Source organism: Rhinopithecus bieti, unplaced genomic scaffold, assembly GCF_001698545.2.
Source record: "Rhinopithecus bieti isolate Rb0 unplaced genomic scaffold, ASM169854v2 scaffold_7648, whole genome shotgun sequence".
Classification (NCBI taxonomy): Eukaryota; Metazoa; Chordata; class Mammalia; order Primates; family Cercopithecidae; genus Rhinopithecus; species Rhinopithecus bieti.
Window position 1 is genome coordinate 1,445,273 of NW_016805609.1, and position 23,544 is coordinate 1,468,816.

The following is a 23,544-nucleotide window of genomic DNA, read 5'->3' on the forward strand; positions in this document are numbered from 1 at the left end:
CCTACATACAATATATTTTTTCCCATACACACATACCTATAATAAAGTTTAATCTATAAATTATGCACACACTAAAAATGACCAATAACAGAATAACTACAATATATTATCAATTTCACAGACAGAAGATTTGTTCTTACTGTAGATCTTAGCAACCTCAGATTTTTCCTTTCCTTGTTAAGTCACAACCTTTCACCTTTTCACTTGAAGCACTTTATGGCTTCTCTTTGCCGTATCTAAATTGTCAGCATCGCTACTCTTGCACTTTGGGGCCATGATTAAGTAAAATAAAGGTTACTTGGACACAAGAACTGTGATACCATGACAGTCAATCTGATAACCAAGATGGCTACTAAGTGACTCACAGGCAGAAATGTAGACGCATGGACACATTGGACAAAGAGATGATTTGTGTCCTGCTTGGGACAGAGTGGAACAGTGGAAGATTTCATCATGCTACTCACAACAGTACATAGTTTAAAACTGATGAATTGTTTATTTCTGGAATTTTCCATTTAATATTTTTGGACCACAGCTGACTGTGGGTAACCGAAACCATGGAAAGCAAAAACATAGATAAAGGGGGCACTACTATATTGGATATTTGCCATATGTAGGCACTGTGCTGGAAATCTCAACATCCTTTCTACAACCTGTAAGGTAAGTGAAAGTTCCCATGTTTCAGAGGAGGAAGCTGAAGCTTAGGGAAGTTAAGTGCCTTTCCAGGGCTGCACAGTAGTAACTCGTAGAGCAGAGACTTAATCTCACATTTGACTGGGTTCTAATGGCTATATATTCTGCCTACACTGCCTCACTAGGGTTTCCGAACCTACATGCTACCAAGAGACCACACGTGACCTGGAACAGCTGTGACAACTTACACATGAAAAGCACAGTTTTTCTAAACCAAAGACCCTTCACACCAAAGCAGAGCGTCTTCTTCTAGAAAATACAATGATTGGTATTTTGGAACATTCCTAGAAATTGATCCAGCAGAAAACATCTAAACTTTTTCTGATCTATTTCTAGTGTCTGTACAACAATGTTGTATGTGTAACCCCAGGGTGTAGCCCACACACTTATGATGTATCCTAAATGCCACAAAGGAGTGGTTTTCCTTTGTCCTAGCCTCTAATGGTGTAAGCTCGATATGGCTGATGTACTGGCACTCAGATTGCAATGTGACAAGGGTTATTGTCTCAATCCATTTTGTGCTGCTATAACAGAATGCCTGAGATTGAGTAATTTATATGGAACGTAAACTTACATCCTTACAGTTCTGGGGGCTGGAAAGTCTAAGATCAAGGTTCTGACATCTAATGAGAGCCTTCTAGCTACATTATCCCATGGTGGAAGGGGCAGAGAAGAGGGTGAGGGAAAGAGAAAGAGGGAACCAAACTCATACTTTAATAAGGAACCTACTCCCATGATAATGGCATTAATCCATTAATAAGGGCAGTGCCCCCATGACCCAAACATCTCCCATTAGGCCCTTCCTTTCAACACCGCTGCACTGGGGGATCAAGTTTCCAACTCACGAGTTTTGGAGTTGCCATCCAAATCATGGCAGGTACACATTCAAACATTAATGCATAAACAAATGAAGGTTCCTCTAAAACATGCACTTATTTGTTAAAATCACCAGCATCAGAAGCTACATGTATATAAGAATTAAACCTCTCGTAACTGAGAGCAATCAGAAATGGTATATAGTCCAGGATCCCTAGGATCTTGTTCTATTCCATATTTCCTGAATACCCACTATGCATTATACATGAAATAATTGCCCCAGAGTTATAATAAGTAATAAGGGTTAAGTCCTAGAGATAATGAAACCACACAGCAAGCTCTCCTTGTGGATATCTTAAAGGATGAGTGTGAGTTCATCAAGAATGGTAGGGAGGAAGGAAGCATTCCAGGATGAGGGAATGGCTGGTGTGAAGTATGGAGCCATTAAACAGTGTGGCAGCTTTCGAAGAACTGTAAGTGACTAGGCTGGCATAGAGAATATTGTCACCCAGGATTGCCAACAAAGTGAAGTCTAAAATGCAGGCTTTTTTTGTGCAACATTGAAAGTTTTGTTTTAATATTTCCAAAGATTATCAACTTACAACCTTCAGACTAAGAACACTTATCATAGGAAACATTGGTTAAGATGTTATTGTAAAAAATGTATTTACTTAAAATTAAATGTACCCACCAACTTTATCAAAATTACCCAAGACATTGGAGATCTATCTCTAGCTAACATATCAATACTAAAATGAGGTGGGGCCCGGCATGGTGGCTCACACTTGTAATCCCAGCACTTTGGGAAGCCGAGGCGGGCGGATCACGAAGTCAGGATATTGAGACCATTCTGGCTAATGTGGTGAAACCCCGTCTCTACTAAAAACACACACACACACACACACACACACACACACAAATTAGCCAGGTGTGGTGGCGGGCACCTGTAGTCCCAGCTACGTGGGAGGCTGAGGCAGGAGAATGGCATGAACCTGGGAGGCAGAGCTTGCAGTGAGCTGAGATCATGCCACTGCACTCCAGCCTGGGCAACAGAGCGAGACTCGGTCTCAAAAAAATAAATAAATAAAATGAGGCATAAATTTCCTCAAAATTAGGAACACAACTAAGGCATTTGTTTCTACAAATCAAAGAAAAAACAAAACTTAAAATCTAGTGCAAAAACTAAATATTACATTTCAAACTCCTAGCCAGAAGATATATGCTCCTATAAAATTCCACCCAGAATGGGCACAGTGTGTAGAAAGATGAAGAAAATAATTATAGACCTCTTTTCTAGCAAAAAAACAAAACAAAAAAATACACTAGAGATCACTGTGTACTCTGGCTATAACACAACTGAAAATGCAAGAAAAAAGGATAAATGGATAAAATATTCTTTTTTTTTACATTAAATTCTGGGATGCAAGTGCAGAACATGCAGGTTTGTTACATAGGTATACATGTGCCATGGTGCTTTGCTGCACCTATCATCCCATCATCTAGGTTTTAAGCCCTGCCGGCATTAGATATTTGTTCTAATGCTCTCCCTTCCCTTTCCCCCTACCCCCCGACAGGTCCTGGTGTGTGATGCTCCCCTCCCTGTGTCCACATGTTCTCATTGTTCAACTCCTGCTTATGAGTGAGAACATGCAGTGTTTGGTTTTCTGTTCCTGTATTAGTCTGCTGAGAATGATGGTTTCCAGCTTCATCCATGTCCCTCCAAAGGACATGAACTCATTCATTTCTATGGCTGCATATTATTCCATGGTGTATACGTGCCACATTTTCTTTATCCAGTCTATCATTGATGGGCATTTGGATTGGTTCCAAGTCTTTACTATTGTAAATAGTGCTGCAATAAACATATGTGTGCTTGTGTCTTTACAGTAGAATGATTTATAATCCTTTAGGTATATGCCCAGTAATGGGATTGTTGGGTCAAATGGTATTTCTGGTTCTAGATTCTTGAAGAGTTGCCACACGGTCTTCCACAATGGTTGAACTAATTTACACTCCCACCAACAGTGTAAAAGCATTCCTGTTTTTCCACATCCTCTCTCATCTGTTGTTTTCTGACTTTTTAATGATCACCATTCTAACTGGCATGAGATAGATAGTATCTCATTGTGGTTTTGATTTGCATTTCTCTAATGACCAGTAATGATGAGCTTTTTTTCATGTTTGTTGGCCATATAAATGTCTTCTTTTGAGAAGTGTCTGTTCATATCCTTCAGCCACTTTTCGATGGGGTTGTTTTTTTCTTGTAAATTTGTTTAAGTTCATTGCAGATTGTAGATATTAGATGTTTGTCAGATTGATAGATTGCAAAAATTTTCTCCTAGTCTGTAGGAATACTCTGATGACACTTTCAGCTCTTTAGTTTAATTAGATCCCATTTGTCAATTTTGGCTTTTGTTGCAATTGCTTTTGGTGTTTTAGTCATGAAGTCTTTGCCCATACCTATGTCCTGAATGGTATTGCCTAGGTTTTCTTCACGGTTTTTATGGTTTTAGGTTTTACATTTAAGTCTTTAATCCAACTTGAGTTAATTTTGTATAAGGTGTAAAGAAGGGGTCCAGTTTCAGTTTTCTGCATATGGCCAGTCAGTTTTCCCAGCAACACTTATTACGTAGGGAATCCTTTCCCCATTGCTTGTTTTTATCAGGTGTGTCGAAGATTAAATGGTTGTAGATGTGTGGTGTTATTTCTGAGGCCACTGTTCTGTTCCATTGGTGTATATATCTGTTTTGATATCAGTACCATGCTGTTTTGGTTACTGTAGGCTTGTAGTATAGTTTGAAGTCAGGTAACGTGATGCCTCCAGCTTTGTTCTTTTTGCTTAAGATTGTCTTGGCTATACAGGCTCTCTTTTGGTACCCTATGAAACTTAAAGTAGTTTTTTTCTAATTCTGTGAAGAAAGTCAATGGTAGCTTGATGGGAATAGCATTGAATCTATAAATTACTTTGGGCAGTATGGCCATTTTCATGATATTGATTCTTCCTATTGATAAGCATGGAATTTTTTTTCCATTTGTTTTTGTCCTCTCTTATTTTCTTGAGCAGCAGTTTGTAGTTCTTTTTAAAGAGGTCCTTCACATCCCTTGTAAGTTGTATTCCTAGGTATTCTATTTTCTTTGCAGCAATTGTGAATGGGAAGTTCAGTCGTGATTTGGCTCTCTGCTTGTCTATTATTGGTGTATAGGGATGCTTGTGATTTTTGCATATGGATTTTGTATCCTGAGACTTTGCTCAAGTTGATTATCAGCTTAAGGAGTTTTGGGGCTGAGACAATGGGGTTTTTAAAATATATAATCATGTCATCTATAAACAGACAATTTGACTTCCTCTCTTCCTGTCTGAGTACATTTTATTTCTTTCTCTTGCCTGATTGCTCTGGCCAGAACTTCCAATACAATGTTGAATAGGAATGGTGAGAGAGGGTATCCTTGTCTTTGCCAGTTTTCAAAGGGAATGCTTCCAGCTTTTGCCCATTCGGTATGATACTGGCTGTGGGTTTGTCTTAAATAGCTCTTATTATTTTGAGGTATCTCACATGAATACCTAGTTTATTGAGAGTTTTTAGCATGAAGGGGTGTTGAATATTATTGAAGGCCTTTTCTCCATCTATTGAGATAATCATATGGTTTTTGTCACTGGTTCTGTTTATGTGATAGATTACATTTATTGATTTGTATATGTCAAACCAGCCTGGTGTCCCAGGGATGAAGCTAACTTGATTGTGGTGGATAGGCTTTTTGATGTGCTGCTGGATTTGGTTTGTCAGTATTTTATTGAGGATTTTTGCATCGATGCTCATCAGGGACATTGGCCTGAAATTTTCTCTTTTTGTTGTTTGTCTGCCAGGTTTTGGTGTCAGAATGATGCTGGCCTCATAAAATGAGTTAGGGAGGAGTCTCTCTTTTTCTATTGTTTGGAATAGTTTCAGAAGGAATGGGAACAGCTCCTCTTTGTACCTCTGGTAGAAATCAGCTGTGAATCCATCTGGTCCTGGGCTTTTTTTTTGGTTGGTAGGCTATTAATTACTGCCTCAATTTTAGAACTCGTTATTGGTCTATTCAGGGATTCTACTTCCTCCTGATTTAGTCTTGGGAGGGTGTATGTGTCCAGGAATTTATCCATTTCTTCTAGATTTTCTAGTTTATTTGTGTAGAGGTGTTTATAGTATTCTCTGATGGTAGTTTTTATTTCTGTAGAATCAGTTGTGATATCCCCTTTATCATTTTTTATTGCATCTATTTTATTCTTCTCTCTTTTCTTCTTTATTAGTCTGGCTAGTGGTCTATTTATTTTGTTGATATTTTTTAAAAACCAGCTCCTGGATTCATTGATTTCTTGAAGGGTCTTTCATGTCTCTATCTCCTTCAGTTCTGCTGTGATCTTAGTTATTTCTTGTCTTCTAGCTTTTGAATTTGTTTCCTCTTGCTTCTCTAGTTCTTTTAATTGTGATGTTAGGGTGTCGATTTTAGATCTTTCCCGCTTTCTCCTGTGGGCATTTAGTGCTATAAATTTCCCTCTAACACTGCTTTGGTTGTGTCCCAGAGATTCTGGTACACTGTGTCTTTGTTCTCATTGGTTTCAAAAAACATCTTTATTTCTGCCTTCATTTTGTTATTTTCCCAGTAGTCATTCAGGAGCAGGTTGTTCAGTTTCCATGTAGTTGTGCAGTTTTGAGTGGGTTTCCCAATCCTGAGTCCTAATTTGATTGCCCTGTGGTCTGAGAAACTGTTATGATTTCCGTTCTTTTGCATTTACTGAGGAGTGTTTTACTTCCAATTATGTGGTCAATTTTAGAATAAGTGCAATGTGTTGCTGAGAAGAATGTATATTCTGTTGATTTTGGGTGGCGAGTTCTGTAGGTATCTATTAGGTCCACTTGGTCCAGAGCTGAGTTCAAGTCCTGGATATCCCTGTTAATTTTCTGTCTCATTGATCTGTCTAATATTGACAATGGGGTGTTAAAGTCTTCCACTATTATTGTGTGTGAGTCTAAGTCTCTTTGTACATCTCTAAGAACTTGCTTTATGAATCTGGGTACTTGTGTATTGAGTACATATACATTTAGGATAGTTAGCTCTTCTTGTTGAATTGATCCCTTTACCATTATGTAATGCCCTTCTGCCCTTCTTTGTCTGTTTTGATCATTGTTGGTTTAAATTCTGCTTTATCAGAGACTAGGATTGCAAACCCTTGCTTTTTTTTTCCTTTGCATTTGCTTGGTAAATATTCCTCCATCCTTTTATTTTGAGCCTATGTATGTCTTTGCATGTGAGATGGGTCTCCTGAATACAGCACACTGATGAGTCTTGACTCTATCCAATTTGCCAGTCTGTGTCTTTTAATTGGGGCATTTAGCCCATTTACATTTAAGATTAATATTATGTGTGAATTTGATTCTGTCATTATGATGGTAGCTGGTTATTTTGCCCATTAGTTGATGTAGTTTCTTCATAATGTCAACGGTCTTTATAATTTGGTATGTATTTGCAGTGGCTGGTACTGGTTTTTCCTTTCCATATTTAGTGCTTCCTTCAGGATCTCTTGTAGGGCAGGCCTGGTGGTAACAAAATCCCTCAGCATTTGCTTGTCTGTAAAGGATTTTATTTCTCCTTCACTTATGAAGCTTGGTTTGGCTGGATATGAAATTCTTGATTGCAAATTCTTTTCTTTAAGAATGTTGAATACTGGCCCCCACTCTCTTCTGGCTTGTAGGGTTTCTGCTGAGAGATCCACTGTTAGTCTGATGGGCTTCCCTTTCTAAGAAACCTGACCTTTCTCTGTGGCTGCCCTTAACAATTTTTCTTTCATTTCAACCTTGAAGAATCTGATGATTATGTGTCTTCATGTTGCTCTGCTCTGCTCATGGAGTATCTTAGTGGTGTTTTCTGTATTTCCTGAATTTGAATGTTGTCCTGTCTTACTAGGTTGGGGAAGTTCTCCGGGATAATATCATGAAGTGTGTTTTCCAACTTGGCTCCATTCTTCCCCTCACTCTCAGGTATACCAACCAGTCATACATTTGGTCTTTTCACATAGTCCCATACTTGTTGGAGACTTTGTTCATTCCTTTTTTTTTTTTCCCTGTAATCTTGTCTTCACGCCTTATTTCAGTAAGTTGATCTTCAATTTCTGATATTCTTTCTTCTGCTTGATTTGGCTATTGATCCTTGTGTATGCTTCACAAAGTTCTTGTGCTGTGTTTTTCAGCTCCATCAGGTCATTTATGTTCTTCTTTAAACCAGTTATTGTAGTTAGCAGTTTCTGTAACCTTTTATCAAGGTTCTCATTGGGTTAGAACATGCTCCTTTACCTCAGAGGAGTTTGTTATTACCTACCTTCTGAAGCCTACTTCTGCCAATTTGTCAAACTCATTCTCCATCCAGTTTTGTGCCCTTGCTGGAGAAGAGTTGTGATCATTTAGAGAAGAAGCAGCATTGTGATTTTTTGAATTTTCAGCATTTTTGTGCTGGTTTTTCCTCATCTTCATGAGTTTCTCTACCTTTGATCTTTGAGGCTGATGACCTTTGGATGGGGTTTTTGTGTGGGGGTCCTTTGTTTTGATGTTGATATTATTGTTTTCTGTCTGTTAGTTTTTCTTCTAACAGTCAGGCCCCTCTTCTGCAGGTCTGCTGCAGTTTGCTGGAGGTCCATTCCAGACCCTGTTTGCCTGGGTATCAGAGGCAGCAGAATAGCAAAGATTGCTGCCTGCTCCTTTCTCTAGAAGCTTTGTCCCGGAGGGGCGCCTGCCAGATGCCAGCCAGAGCTCTCCTATAAGAGGTGTCTGTTGGCCCTTGCTGAGAGGTCTCTCCCAGTTAGGAGGCATGAGAGTCAGGGACCCACTTGAGAAGGTAGTCTGTCCCTTAGCAGAGCTTGAGCACTGTGCTGGGAGAATCCTCCCAGTCAGGATCCACTGCTTTCTTCAGAGCTGGCAGGCAGGGATATTTAAGTCTGCTGAAGTTGCACCCACAGCCACCCAGGGTCTCTGTCCCAGGGAGATGGGATTTTTATCTATAAGCTGCTACCTTTCTTGGAGAGATCCTGCTTAACGAGGAGTAATTTAGAGAGGCAGTCTGGCCAGAGCTGCTTCGCCACACTGTGGTGAGTTCTGCCCAGTCTGAACTTCCTAGTTTCCTTCGCACTGTCAGGGAAAAACTGCCTACACAAGCCTCAGTAATGGTGGATGCCCCCTCACACCAAACTCCATCATCCCAGGTCAACTTCAGACTACTGTGCTGGCATTGAGAATTTCAAGCCAGTTTCTTAGCTTGCTGGGTTCTGTGGGAGTGGGACCCACTGAGTGAGACCACTTGGCTCCCTGGTGGTCTCACTCAGTGGGACCCTTTCTAGGAAAGTGAACAGTTCTGTCTGCTGGGGTTCCAGGTACCACTCAGTTGGAAATGCAAAAATCACCCACCTTCTGCATTGGTCTTGCTAGAAGCTGCAGCCCAGAGCTGTTCCTATTTGGCCATCTTGCCAGATCTCAATATACACTTGTTGTTGTTGTTGAGTTCTTACTGTTTGTATTCTTTTACTAGTTGTGTTTCTTTTTTCTTTAGCCCACAACTAACATTATGATAGTTGTATTATTTTCATAACTACCCTAGTATTTGCTTTATATTTTATTTACATTTTTTTAAATCCTAAAAAGTATTCTATATTTATTCACATATTTCCCCATTCATCTTCATTCCTTTCTACATTTCCATGTTTATCTCTTGAATTATTTTCTTTGGTGGGAAGTGTTTTCTTTTCTAGAAGAATATTCTTCTGTATCTAGCTTTTATTTTGTTTTGTTTCATTTTGTCTTTGGTGCATGTCTGCTGCTGATTTCTTTCAGTTTTGTTTGGGAATGTCTTTTTCCTTTACATTTGAAGGATAGTTTTTCTGGGAATAGAATTCTAGGTGAACAATTATTTTCTTATTAGTCATTTATGTAAAGATATAATTCAACTGAATTCTGGCTTCCATCATATCTATTGAGAAGTCAGATGTCAGTCCTAAAATTGTTTTTTTTTTTTTTTTTTTTTTTTTTGAAAGTGTACTATTTTCCTCTAGGTGCTTTTAATATTTACTCCTCATGTTTGATTTTCAGCATTTTAGTATGATATGTATTTGTCCATTTTGCATTGTTATAAAGGAATATCTGAGATGGGGTAATTTATAAAGAAAAGTGTTTTATTTGGCTCATGGTTCTGCAGGCTCTAACAGCATGGCACCAACATAAGCTCATCTTCTGGTGAAGTCTCAGGAAGATTTTACTCATAGCAGAAGGCAAAGGCAGAGCAGGCATGTCAACATGGTGAGACAGAACAAGAGGGAGGTGGGGAGGGAGGTGCTAGGCTCTTTAAACAACCAGTTCTTACATGAACTAATAGAGCAAAAACTCACTAATCATGAAGGGGATGGCACCAAGTCATTCATGAGGGATCGACTCCCATGACCCAAACAGCTCCCACTAGTCACACCTCCAACACTGGGGATCACATTTCAACATGAGATTTCAGAGGACAAATATCCAAACCATATCAACATGCATGTGTGTAGTCTTCTTTGTAGTTATTCTGCTTGGGTTTCATTAAATTTCTTTAATCTTTGAGCCGAGATCTTTCACTAGTTTTCAAAATTTCTTGATCTTTATCTTGTCAAATATTGCCCCTGCCTAATTCTCTCTCCTATCTTTCTGAGACTCCAATTATAGGTACATTAAAAGTTCTTACTATGTATTATATATACTTCATGCTCTCTTACAAATATTTTCTTTCTTTTTGTTCTCAGTTCTTTAGTTTGGATATTTTCTACTGGCCAATGTAAAATTTTTTTGAATCTTTCTCGGCAATGTTCAGTATGTTATTAAACCCATTAATTGATTTTAATTTCTGTAATTCTATTTTCAATTCTAGAATTTCCATTTGTTCATTTTTAAATAGTAGATTTATTGAGATGGAATTTACATTCCAAATAATTCATTTTTTAAAGTATATAATTCAATGGTTTTAAATATACTCATGAAGCTGTGTGATGCCCCCTATCTAATTCTAGATAGATGCCACTATCTAATTCTAGAACATATTTTTATCACCTCAAAAGAAACTCCATACCCATTAGCAGTCACTCCCATTCCCTTTCCCCATCTCTTCCCTCTTTACCCCATCCCCAGACAACTACTAATCTACTTTCTATCTATATAGATTTGCCCATCTAGACCTTTCATATAAATCAGATCATACAATATGTGGTCTTCTGTATCTGGCTTCTTTCACTAAGACAAGGTTTTCAAGGTTTATACATTTATCAATTGATGAATATTTGGATTGCTTTCATTTTTTAGCTATTATAATAATGATGCTATTTTATTTGTGAACAAGTTTTTCTGTGGACATATGTTTTAATTTTCTTTAAGGTATAAACCAGGGAGTGCAATTGTTGGATCATATGGTAACTCTATACTTAACTATTTAATAATTGCCAGACTTTTTCAAAGTGGCTGCACCATTTTACATTCCCACTAGCAGTGTATTAGGGTTTCAATTTCTCCATATCCTTGTCAACATTTCTAACTTTCTCTTTTTTATTATAGTCATCCCAAGTGGGAGATGGCAACTCATGTCCATTTTGTCTGATATTATTATATCCAGTTCTCTTTTGGGAACTGCATGAATGGTATATCATTTTCCAGTCTTTCAGTTTCAACTTATTTGTATATTTGAATCTAAAGTGTGTCTCTTGGAGACAACATATCATTGGATCATTTTTTCAATTCATTCTACCAATCTCTACCATTTGATCAGAGTGTTAAATCCATTTACAATTAACATAATTATTAATAAAGTAGAATTTGTGTTTGCATTTCGGCATTTGTTTTTTGTATGTGCTACATCTTCTTTTTGTTCCTTTATTCTTCTATTACTTTTTATGTTAAATAGATATTTTCTAATACACCATTTTAATTCTCTTGTTTTATTTTACTATATATTTCTAAGTTATTTTCTTAGTGGTTGCCCTAGGGATTTCAGTTAACACCTTTAAAAAATATTTTTACAAGTAATTTTAAAAAATGTTATCTCCCAAAGGGGGTGCACCATTTCTGGAGGTACTAAAATATCAGGTCAATGCCTGGAGTGGACAGAGTAAGCTCCTATCCCATCTCCCTGGTCCAAAAACCCATTCAATATAGTATCCTCAGATAGAGGACATATCAGATATTAAGCTTATAAGAACAGATACCACACTTGATCTTAGCCAAAACGCTGAGAGGTGATCAAAACGATTGCTTTTTTTTTTTTTTAAGAAAGAAGTGGGGTCTCACATGTTGTCCAGGCTAGTCTCAAACTCCTGGGCTCAAGCCATTTTCTCACCTTGCCCTCTCAAAGTGCTGGGATTCAGGCATGAGCCACCACTCCTGGCCCTCAATTAACAACTTGACTTAAGATAGTCTCGTTCATATTAATATTAATTTCACAGCACACAAAAACTATGCTTCATTTCCTCCATTATTCTATCATGAATATGGCACCTTTTTGTGTTATAAGCCCATTGACACAGTTTTGTAATTATTGCTTTATGCAGTTGGTTGTCTTTTAAATCAGATAGAAGATAAATAAAAATATACTTAACTCTGTTCTTTACCTACACAGTTATCTTTATTGGTACTTTTTATTTCTTCATACAAATTTGAGTTACTATCTAGTACCTTTTGCTTTTAGCCTGAAGGACTTCCTTTAGTAGTTGGTGATGAATTTAGTTTTATTTGAGAGTGTCATAAGTTCCCCTTTGCTTCTGAAGGGTAGATTTCCTGCATATAGAATTCTTAGTTTTCTTTCAACACTTTTATATATGTCATCTCACTATCTTCTGGTCTTTATAGTTTCTGATGAGGAGTTAGCTGTTAATATTATTGAGGTTCTCTTGTATATAATGAGTCACTTTTGCTTTCAAGATTCTCACCTTAAAGTCAGCTGATTAGTAAAGAAAAAATTTTATTAATTACAAAGATTCGCTCATTGTCTTTGACTTGTAATAGTTAGATGTAATTTTTCTAGGAGTGACTCCTTGAATTTTCCTAGTTGAAGTTCTTTGACTTTCTTGAATGTACAGATTTATATTTTAAAATCAGGTTTGGAAAGGTTTTGGCTATTAATTTTCAAGTGTTCTTTCTTCCCCTTTCTCTTTCTTCCCTTCTGAGACTTCCACTATGCATATGTTGGTACAACTTGATGGTGTCCCACAGGTCTCTGAGTCTCTGTTCATTTTTTCTTTTATCTTTTTTTATGTTCTTCAGATTGGATAATCTAATTGACCTGCCTTCAAGTTTAGTGATTCTTTCTTCTGCCAGTTCCAATCTGCTGCTGAGCCCCTCTAATGAATATTTTATTTCATTATACTTTTCAAATCCATAATTCCTACTTGGTTCTTATTTATAATTTGTAGTATTTTTAGTGATACTCTCTATGCATTGAGACATCATTCTCATACTTTATTTAGAAATGGCTTTCATTAATTCTTTAAACATATTTGTAATAATTGACTTAAAGTCTTTGCATAGTAAGTCCAATGTCTTGTCTTCCTCAGGGATAACTTCTATTGACTGCTTTTTATCCTGTGTATGGGCAATAGTTTCCTATATCTTTGTGTGTCTCATACTTTTTGCTGAAAACTGGACATTTTGAATAATAGTTTTACAAATTCTTCTTCTCCCCAGTTTTTTTTTTTGTTAGTGCTGTTTGTTGTTTTTGTTTTTGTTGTCATTGTTGCTGTACGATTGCTTAGTGACTTTCCTGGACTAATTCCGTAGAGTCTATATTCTTTGTTGTATATGGCTCTGCTCTGCTAGATTAACAGTCAACTAATTATTGAACAGAGATTTTCCTTAAATGCCTTAAACCAATAGATCCCCCAGAATACAGCAGGTTCTGTGTTTGTGTTGGGGCATGTCTTTGTTGCTCTAGTGGGAAGTTTACAACTTTGCCTTAGCCTCCATTTCTTGCTCATGAAGAGCCTAAAGGTCAGCCAGAGGTGACAGATTAGGACTTCCTCAGTTTTTTTTTTTTTCTGGGGCTGTGTACAGTTCTTTATATTTGCATGGCCTTTCAGATTTCCAAAAATATGTTAGTATGTTAGAACTTTGTAAAGCTCCCTACAGATATCCCATTTCCCCAAATTTTTTCTTTTCTTTTTGGTCAGCCTTTTGTTAGCTTCAACTGTTAATGCCACCTCAGGCAGCTGCAATGTTAAACAATTGTTTAACTGATTGTTTTTGATAAATGCCATGCAGATACAGTTGTTCATACAGAGTATGATTTACTTCAATCAGGTTAAATAAAGGCAAGCCCTGAGAATGAAGTTTTCCAGAAGCTGCTAAACAGGTTAAATAAAGCCAATTCTCTAGAGATGGGGCTTTTAGGGAGTTCCAAATCTGTTCTGTATCTTCCAGTGGCTGCTAAGTTACTGCTATTTAAAACACATAGTTATAAAGCTCTTGGCTTTCACATCTTTTGTAGAGTAGAAGAGATGGAGATGGAATTACGGCAAGAAAAAAGGTCACTGTTCTTAGCAAAATTCAGTCCTTTTTCTTGGGAAAAGTACTCTTGGATTGTCAAAAGCCTTTAGTTAATTTCCAGAATTCTGAAAAAGTTGATTGTGACAGTTTTTTTGCAAGTGTTCTCATTGCTTTTATGGAAGAATAGATTTTCAGAGGTCCTTACTCCGCCATTTTGAAGGCTCCATATTCCTCCTCCTGATTTTTTTTTTTGCTTTTGAATAGATTTGAGTTCGTTGGTGAAATTCTCTGTCATATCTATTTTCTTAAACACATAAATGCTCATATTATTGAATTATTAATCATAATTATTTACAGTACTTGTGTGATAACTCCATATGTGGGCCACTTGTGGTTCTGCTTCTATCATCTGTTACCCCCACCCCCATCCCCTCTGGTCCTGTTTCTTGATAATGTCTGGTGGATTTGACTGAATAATGGACTTGTCAATGAAAAATTATAGAATCCTGGGGTGATGGTATTTACCTCTAGAGAGAATTCAACCTATTCTCCAGTAGACAACTAGAATAGAGCAAGTCACCTCAGTTCAATCGGAACTAAGCTAACTTGAGGTAGTGTTATAGTTCTATTATGCTGGCCTACTTCTGCTTCTACCCTAAACCTAGGATATACCCTCCAAAAATACACTCTCAGATTTAACTAGGAATTCTCCTCCTTAGTATGTACTAAACTTCAGTTTGTGTCTCTTCAGCTGATGAGATTCCTGAAAATCCCACTTTGTTTTGCATTTGGCTTCCTGTCCTCTTGCTCTCCGCAATTTAAGAATTTCACAAATGCCTTAGAAGATTAACAAGTGATGGGATCACTTTTTCATACCTCCCTTTTCTCAGAAAACTTGTCCCTGAATGTCTTGTCTGCTTTGGTAGCCCTGAAATTCAGTTACTACCTTCCCAACCCAGTGAGATCTGTTGGTTTCTCTGCCACTTGGCTGCTGTTCTCTGAATGGCATCTAAACTGAACAGGCAGGTCCCCCAAGGTGGAAAGCATCTTGAAGAATACTGAGCTCATTTCACTGACCTTTCATTTTTTCTTAGATCTTGGACCCTCATGTCTTTGCTGTTTGGAAATCTCTCTGATAACTTCAAAACAGGTGTTTTCTTTAAAAAGTTATCTTTTTTTCTAATTTTTCTCAGCAGAGTATAGCTCTGCTACAAGTTACTTAATAGAGACAGAGGGGATGTCTTTGGCATTTTGTTTTTCAGCATTATTTAATTAAGAACATGATTATTACACTCAAAATATACTCTTTTCTGTACTACAAGTCAACCAGTCATAGGGCTTTGAATGAGATATTTGTGTCTCTGCCCTCTTACGACATATTCTTCTGTTGATATGTTCTGACTGTTCTGCCCAAGGCCTTGCTGTATCTAAGATTACCTTATTCCATGGGGTGCTGTTCTTTGACAAGGGGTAGGAGAGGAAGAATATACAAATTTATATTTATATTGCCTTTGGCTTTAAACTGCCTAAGAGACCATGGAATTTTCTATTTCTTTCCCTTTATAAGTCCTCATCTTGAATAATAAATATTGGTGACATCCAACTATGTTAAAGAAAAAATTATGCAATGATACTTGTTAAAGTACAGCAGGCTTGATTCAGTATCATTGTGATAGTTATAGGGACCACTGCAATGGAATTTTGCAGTAGGGAAGAGAGATCGGGCTCAACTTTGAAAAAAGTGTGGGCAAGTGGGAATTTATAGTCAAATGGTTGGTTGAGCGTCAGTGAATGAAAAATGACTAGGAGGTAACATCAAGGGTAAGGGAGGCTCTGGCTAAACCAACCTAACGGGATTCTTGCTGAGGACAGGCATGGTGATTGGACATCACCTGGAGGATGATGGAGGATGAGGAACCTTATATTGAGGGTGATCGGATATTGACGGTGGGGGTTCTTGTTAACTAACTTATTAGGGTTCCTGCTAAAACTGGATTTTACAAGTAAGTACAAAGACAGGCCTAGGAGAAGGCTTAGGAGCCTGACTGAAGTTCAGCCAAGCAAAGACGCTTTGTCAACCATCATAGGAACAAAGTAATTTACTTGTCTTTTTTGTTCAGTTATCAGAGAAACCACTTTGATAATCACCTAAAGGTTTTTTGGAAAGTAATCTATATTATAAATGTAGTATTACTTAGATTGATGTCACTGAAATTTCTTTTCCATGGAGGATATATTCTAAAATAAGAAAATTTTAATTGACTCAACAAGTTAATAGATCTGGAGGTAGATCGGATCTTCTAGGTCAGCTAAGGCATCATATGCATTTAAAATATTAAAACACTGAATAAAACCCATTCAAGGCAGTATTAACTATTGTCTGCTTGGATCCTGAGATAGCAACAAGAAGCTTGCCTGTAATTAGATGTACAATTTAAGCAATTATTACATAACATTTGAAAAGGAGACCTCCTATAGCCTGTATTGCTCATTTATTGCATTTAGTCCTAACAACCTTTTCTGTGTCTCCTTTCCATATATAGGCAATAAAGTAATGGCAGGATACCAAAATGGCTGAACTTTCTATTCTATACATTAGTAAAGTAACAAACTCAAAGACTTGGCTAGGAGCACAGTATTTTTCTCCTTGATGACCACAGGGTATTTGTTCGGTATTAGTAGTAACAAGATTCTTTTTGAATGAATGCGGACTTTATGGGACTCTGGGACTTTATGAAGATATACCTGCATTTGTCGATTGAATTCTGCCTTTTCACTTCCCATTCTTAAAGCCTGTCATCTATACTTGAAACAACACAGACAGGGAGGAAAAAGAAAGGGGAGAGGCCTACAAAGCTGTTTTACAGACAGGTACATTAGCTGGTCAGTCAATATGGATCCATTAAATAAAAACAGAAGCTCAGAAAAGCCACACTATAAATATTTCAGTTTATTTTGTGTCTATCAGAATCAATACATCATCATATGTAGCAATTCCAAGGGAGCTATAGTTCCTGACTTACTAACTGCTGATGCAATAAACCTTTCCAAATTCTAGAGTACAGTATGGTGTGGAAAGACCAAACAATGAGCTGCCTCTGCCATTTGCTGCCTGCATAACCTGGGGAATAATTACATGACTTCTCTGAGCTTCAGTTTCCTCATATGTAAAATAAAGATAACAATCAATGACTTGCTGCTATGATTTGAATGTGTCTCCTCCAAATTTCAGGTGTTGAAACTTAATGGCCAATGTAACAGAATTAACAGACAGGACCCTTAAGAAGTGATGATTAGGCAATGAGGGCTCCTCCCTTATGAATGGGATTGAGGCCTTTGTAAAAGAGGTTTCACGCAGCATTCGACTGGCTTGCCTTCATGCCTTCCACCATGTGAAGACATAGCGTTCCACCCCTGTGGAAGATGCAGTCCTTGTTAGACAAGCAAACTTGTCGGCGCATTGATCGTGGACTTACCAGCCTCCAAAACTGTGAGAAATAAACTGCTGTTCTTTATAAATTACCTAATCTTAGGTATTTTGCTATAGTAGCACAAACAGACTGACATCTGCTAATCTCATAGTGTGGCTCTGATGATTAACTGAGATTCTATTTGTGAAAAGAATAATATGTAAGCTCCACTGAACTGAATGATATTATTATAAGCTCCACTGAATTGAATGGTATTATTATTTTTACAATTAGTGAGTCTTTTACAAATTCTCATGTTTACCTATGGAGTATTTTCCTGGACTCATTGTTTTGTCATTTGTGCTTTTATAAAATAGAAAATTATGACATATGATTACAAGTAAAATGAGTTAGTAGAAACCAGAAATTCTGTTGGAACCTTAGGCCAATATTACCCAGATTACATTACATTTACCACCAGGTAATTCAAGTGGTAAGTACATGAATATTTTTCTAATTTGTTAGTAATATTCATGTACAAGAAAAATATATAACCAGTACATCAAAACCAGTTTCACAGGTTTACAGCTAGCTGTCTATTTTCATGCTAATATGAAGTTTCCTGTTTGAATAAATGTACTAAAAAATGGAACCTATTTAAAGAAAAGCATTAAATGAATAATAGTACAAATACGGATAGGCAAAAAAATATCACAAAGGTGATATTTGTATGACTAAAGTTTGGGAAACATTTGTAGAACAAGCCATTCTAGTAGAACAACAATAAAGACCAAAAAACAAACCAACCAACCAAATCCAGCCGCACCACCTGGCTCCTATTTAATAACATAATAATGGTATCTGTAACAGATGGATAGTGACTTGCATCGAAGTGGGATGGACTCTGTAGGATTTGACAAACTATTTCCTGCTGCCATTTACTTGAGTAGCTCTATCCTGGCAGAAACAAAGTTTCCTGACATAGATGCTACTTACAGTAGTCCCCTCTTATCTGTGATCTTACTCTCTGAGGGCAATAAACCATGGTCTGAAATATTAAATGGAAAATTCCAGAAATAAATAATTCAAAAGTTAAATTGAGTGCAGTTCTGAGTAGTGTTATGAAATCTCACACTGTCCGGCCCCATCCTTCTCCATCCTACCCAGCATGTGAATCACCCATTTCACCAGCATCATCCACGCTGTCTATGCTCTCTGACCATGAGTCACTTAGTAGCCGTCTCCATTATCAGGTGTTTTGGTACCACAGTGCTTGTGTTTGTCACCTTCATTTTACTTCCTAGTGGCCCAAAGCACAAGCGTAGTGTTCCTGGCAATTCAGATATGCCAAAGAGAAACCATGAAGTGCTTCCTTTAAGTGAAAAGGTGAAAGTTCTTGATTTGATAAGAAAAAACAATTGTATGCTAAATTTGCTAAGGACTACATTAACAATGAAACTTTCTGTATTAGTCTGTTCTCACTCTGCTAATAAAGACATACTTGAGACTGGATAATTTATAAAGGAAAGGAGGTTTAATGGACTCACAGTTCCACAAGGCTGGGGAAGCCTTGTAACCATGGCAGAAGATGAACGAAGTACAAAAGCATTTCTTACGTGGTGGCAAGGCAAGAGAGCTTGTGCATGAGAACTCCCATTTATTAAATGAGCAGATCTCGTGAGACTTATTCACTACCACAATAACAGTATGGCGGGGAACAGCCCCCATGATTCAATTCTCTCCACCTGGCCCCACCCTTGAGACGTGGGGATTATTAGAATTCAAGGTGAGATTTGAGTGGGGACACAACCAAACCATATCACCTTCTATCTGTGACACTGTGAAAAGGGAAAAAGAAATTTGTGCTAGTTGTGCTGTTGCATGTCAAACTGAAAAAGTTATGGCCACAGTAAATGATAAGTATTTAGTGAACATGAAAAAGGCATTAAATTTGTGGGTGGAAGACATGAAGAGAAAACATGTTTCAATTGATGACAAAATGTTGCAACAGAAAGCATTGAGACTCTATGAAGACTTCAGAAAAGGATCCCCTGAAACAAGTGACACCAAGCCATTTACTGCAAGTAAGGGATGGTTACATAGATTAAAAAATAAGTTTGGACTGACAAATATAAAAAATACTGAAGAGGTTGCATCTGCTGATGAAGAAGGTTCTGCTACCTTTCCAAAAGAGTTGAAGAAATAATTAAAAAGAAACGATGCCATCTAAAGCAAATCTTCAAGTCTTCTGGAAGAAGATAAAACTTGCATTCATAAAAGTGCAAAGGAGGCACCAAGGCATAAAACATGGAAGGACAGATGAACTCTGGAACCACATGGCAATGCTTCAGGGCATATGATAAAGCCAAGACAGTGTACAAAGCAAAGAACCCAGTACTCTGGAAAACAAAAATTAACTGCCCATGTTCTGGCAACATAATCAGAAAGCATGGGTGACAGCCATCTTGATTATGAAATGGTTCCACCAATGTATTATCCCAGAAATAGAAAAAAAAAAAAAATACTTGGAAGACAAAGAGTTGGAATTTAAAGTCCTGTTAATAAGAGACAATGCTCCTAGTCATCCTAAATCTGTCAGCTATAAAACACAAAATGAAAATGTTCAGGTTGTGTTTTTGCCTCTGAATACAACCTCATTGCTTTAGCTTTTTACCATCATTCAGTTTGTCAAGGCTACATACACCTGCCTTGTATTTGATCACATTTGATCAGCAATTGATGTAGACCCTAATCTGGATATAATCTGCTCTGGAAATCATTCACTATTACAGATGCAATAACATTCATCAAAGCTGCAACGGACAAATTAAAAACAGAAACTGCAAATGTCTGCTGGAAGAACTTATGGAGTAAAGTTGTGAATGATTTTAAAGGCTTTCCGGGGATTGATGAAGAAGTTAGGAAAATCATCCACATGGCAAGACAAGTTGGTGGAGGATTTGCCAACATACTTGATGAAGAAATGGAAGAACATATTGAAGGTTTTCAAGTATTACCAAATGAGGAATTGGAAGAACATGTTATCTACAGAGGAAGAGAAAGATGAAGAAACTGAAGCAAAACCAGCTGTGTGGGTATTACTGAAATTTGCCAAAGTGTTTCAAATTGCATAGACATCAAAGGACAAAATTATGGAACATGATCCTAGGATGGAACGCAGCATTAAAGTCACCAGTATGATCAAAGGATTACAACATTTGTGGCAACACTTTAATGAGTTAAAAAGAAAGAGACAATAACATTCTATTACAATGCTCTTCCAAAAGTTTTGGCAAAAACAAAACAAAACAAAAACCTTCAACTATTGAGGATCTCCAAACACTGACATCATCTTCTCCTGACATCCAACCATCCATGTCGTCATGGCTCATTTATCCAGGATCACCTAAATCAGATGCTCCTCCTTCTGATGTATCCTTAGAAAGTCAATAGTAGCCCAACGCTACTTTACAATGCCTGGGTCATTCATCCCACTTTATCTCATCACGAATGCATTGTATCATCTTGCATCAGCACAAGAATGGTGAGTACTGTATAGTAAGATTTGGAGAGAGAGAGAGAGAGAGAGAGAGAGAGAGAGAGAGAGAGAGAAAGAAAGACCACATGCACATAACTCTTATTATATTGTTATAATTGTTCTATTTTATTATTATTGTTGTTTATCTCTTACTGTTCCTAACTTGTAAATTAAACTTTATTATCAGTATATAGTATAGAAAAAAAGCATAGTACATATATATATGGTTTGGTACTATCCACAATTTCAGGCAACCAGTGGGGGTTGTGGAACTTGAGACTACAATATTTATGAGACAATAAATACAAGTCTTAACAAAATTCCCATGGTGGTACTGGCCATTATAATTTTATTAACATTTATATGATACTATGCTGTCAGAATTCCTTGTAAACATTAGTTTTAGTTGACCTGGAGTTTACAGGGATTTTGTAGCCAAATGATACTAGAATATATAAGCCAAGAGTAACTATCCAAGTTAGTGAGAAAATGTCTCCAACTATTTCCTATCCATTGACTCCCCCAGTGAATAGAAGTCATTCAGTCCTCCCTCCCTGATCCTACTATTCCAGAAAAGCAACCCTGCATCATTTAACAATTTACAGATAAAGAAACACCAGCACTTTCTTTTGTAGTACAGTTAAATATTCCAATAAATCTTCCACATTTCTGGCAAATAAATTCTCTTCCAATATGCAGCTAAATAAAGGTAGAAGTCTTCTTCATTTCCAAGAACACAAGAACTTCTTGTGTGATTGAAATATTAATAATACATTAAAATATTAAATAATGAAATTTATAAAAGTTTGCTTTGAGACAAAAGAATATCACAACTCTGTTTTAATGTTTTAGTACCAGTTTATTTCAAATCCTTGTCTTTTAAGAATTTTGATAGTTGATATTCGGACATGTAGGAATGCTATCCAGTGAGTTTGTAACTATCTGAGGAATTAGCTCCAGATTATTAAAGTCTCCTATATCCTTGAATCTTTCCATAGCTTATTTTTTATTATGTTAGTTTCTGACATTGCCAGATTCTACTTATACAGAGAAGGCTCCTGTGACAATCTTTTTAAAAAATTGGTGGTAAAATACACGTAACATACTTTAACCATTTTTAAGTGTCTAATTCAGTGGCACTGAGTCTATTCACATCATTGTGCAACCATCACCACCATCCATCTCCAGAGCTTTTTCTTCATTTCCCAAAACTGAAACTCCACACCCATTAAACAATAACTCCTCATTTATGACAGCCTTTTAAAATCACTTAGAAGTATAATGCAAAAAGAGAAATTTTAGAGTGACAACTTCTAAAGTTGTTCTTCACAAAACATTGGTATATTTTTTCCCTGATTTTTAAGAATTCTTTTCCAGCTAATGAATGCAGCTAGCTGTTCGTTCCACACAGCCTCTCCATGCAGGCCACTCAGGCTTCTTCCCTACCCTGCAAAAGAGCCACGAGACTGGAGGAACAGCTGCTTCGCAGTCAAGAATTATGGATGTGGTGTGTGTGTGTCTCAACACATCATAGTTGCTGTGCAAAGAACAGATGGCACCCTGATCTCCCAATAGATCCACTGGAACCACTATTTTCAATGTTAAACAACGACCCATAGAGAGAATGTAATTTATTTGCTCCAGTTAATAATCCCTTCCACAGACTGGAATCCTTTACGTGCAAGAACATGTGAATTGTTATGAAGCTTCAACACTGGGGCTTCCTGGCTCCCATCCAGAACTTTTGTTTGCTGAGACAGACAGTGCTTGAAGATGTAATGTGGTAAAACTTGTCAACAAACGGCTTTTCTCTGCTTTCCAAACACATGTGAGGCAGAGTGGCTCTCCGTGAAGTTCTGATCTTTTCTGGGGAAAGCGAGTGTCATATGCAAGTCAAGAAGAAAAAAATATTTGTCATCAAAAGGAACAACTGGTTTGTGCATCAGAGGGCATACTCCGATTCATTGATAAATGTCTTAAAATTATGTTTAGGTAAGATGTTTGTCTAGATTGCTCTACATAGGTATTGCTTTATACCTATGTATATATAAAGTAGTCCTCCCTTATCCACAGGTTCACTTTCCAACTCAGAGTTTCAGTTACTCTCAGTCAATGGCAATCTGAAAATATTAAATGGGAAATTCCAGAACTGGCCAATTTATAAGTTTTAAATTGTGCACCAGAGTATTGTTATAATTGTTCTATTTTATTGGGAGTTATTGTTGTTAATCTCTTACAGCATCTAATTTATAACAAAATTTATCACAGGCATATGTGTATAGGAACAAACGTAGTCTATACAGCACAATTATACAACAAGCAACATACGAGACTTCCTTTCATTTTTGGGGGGATGTATCTTTGTTATTATTACACTTTAAGTTCCAGGGTACATGTGCACAACGTGCGGGTTTGTTACATATGTATACATGTGCCATGTTGGTGTGCTGCACCCATTAACTCGTCATTTACATTAGGTATATCTCCTAATGCTATCCCTCCCCCATCTCCCCACCCCACGACAGGCCCCGGTGTGTTATGTTCCCCCCCATGTGTCAAGGGTTCTCATTGT

The 23,544-nt window shown here is 37.2% G+C and overlaps 1 protein-coding gene and 1 long non-coding RNA gene across 2 annotated transcripts in view; one reads left to right on the plus strand and one right to left on the minus strand.

Moving 5' to 3' along the window:
* Positions 1-23,544, plus strand: part of MAMDC2 (MAM domain containing 2) — a 181,368-nt gene that overhangs the window by 135,986 nt on the left and 21,838 nt on the right.
* LOC108530282 (uncharacterized) overlaps positions 20,590-23,544 on the minus strand; it is a 52,500-nt gene continuing 49,545 nt past the window's right edge. Inside the window, exon 6 of the long non-coding RNA XR_001885788.1 lies at positions 20,590-20,985. This is a non-coding gene — a long non-coding RNA (uncharacterized LOC108530282). The remainder of the gene's footprint in view (positions 20,986-23,544) is intronic.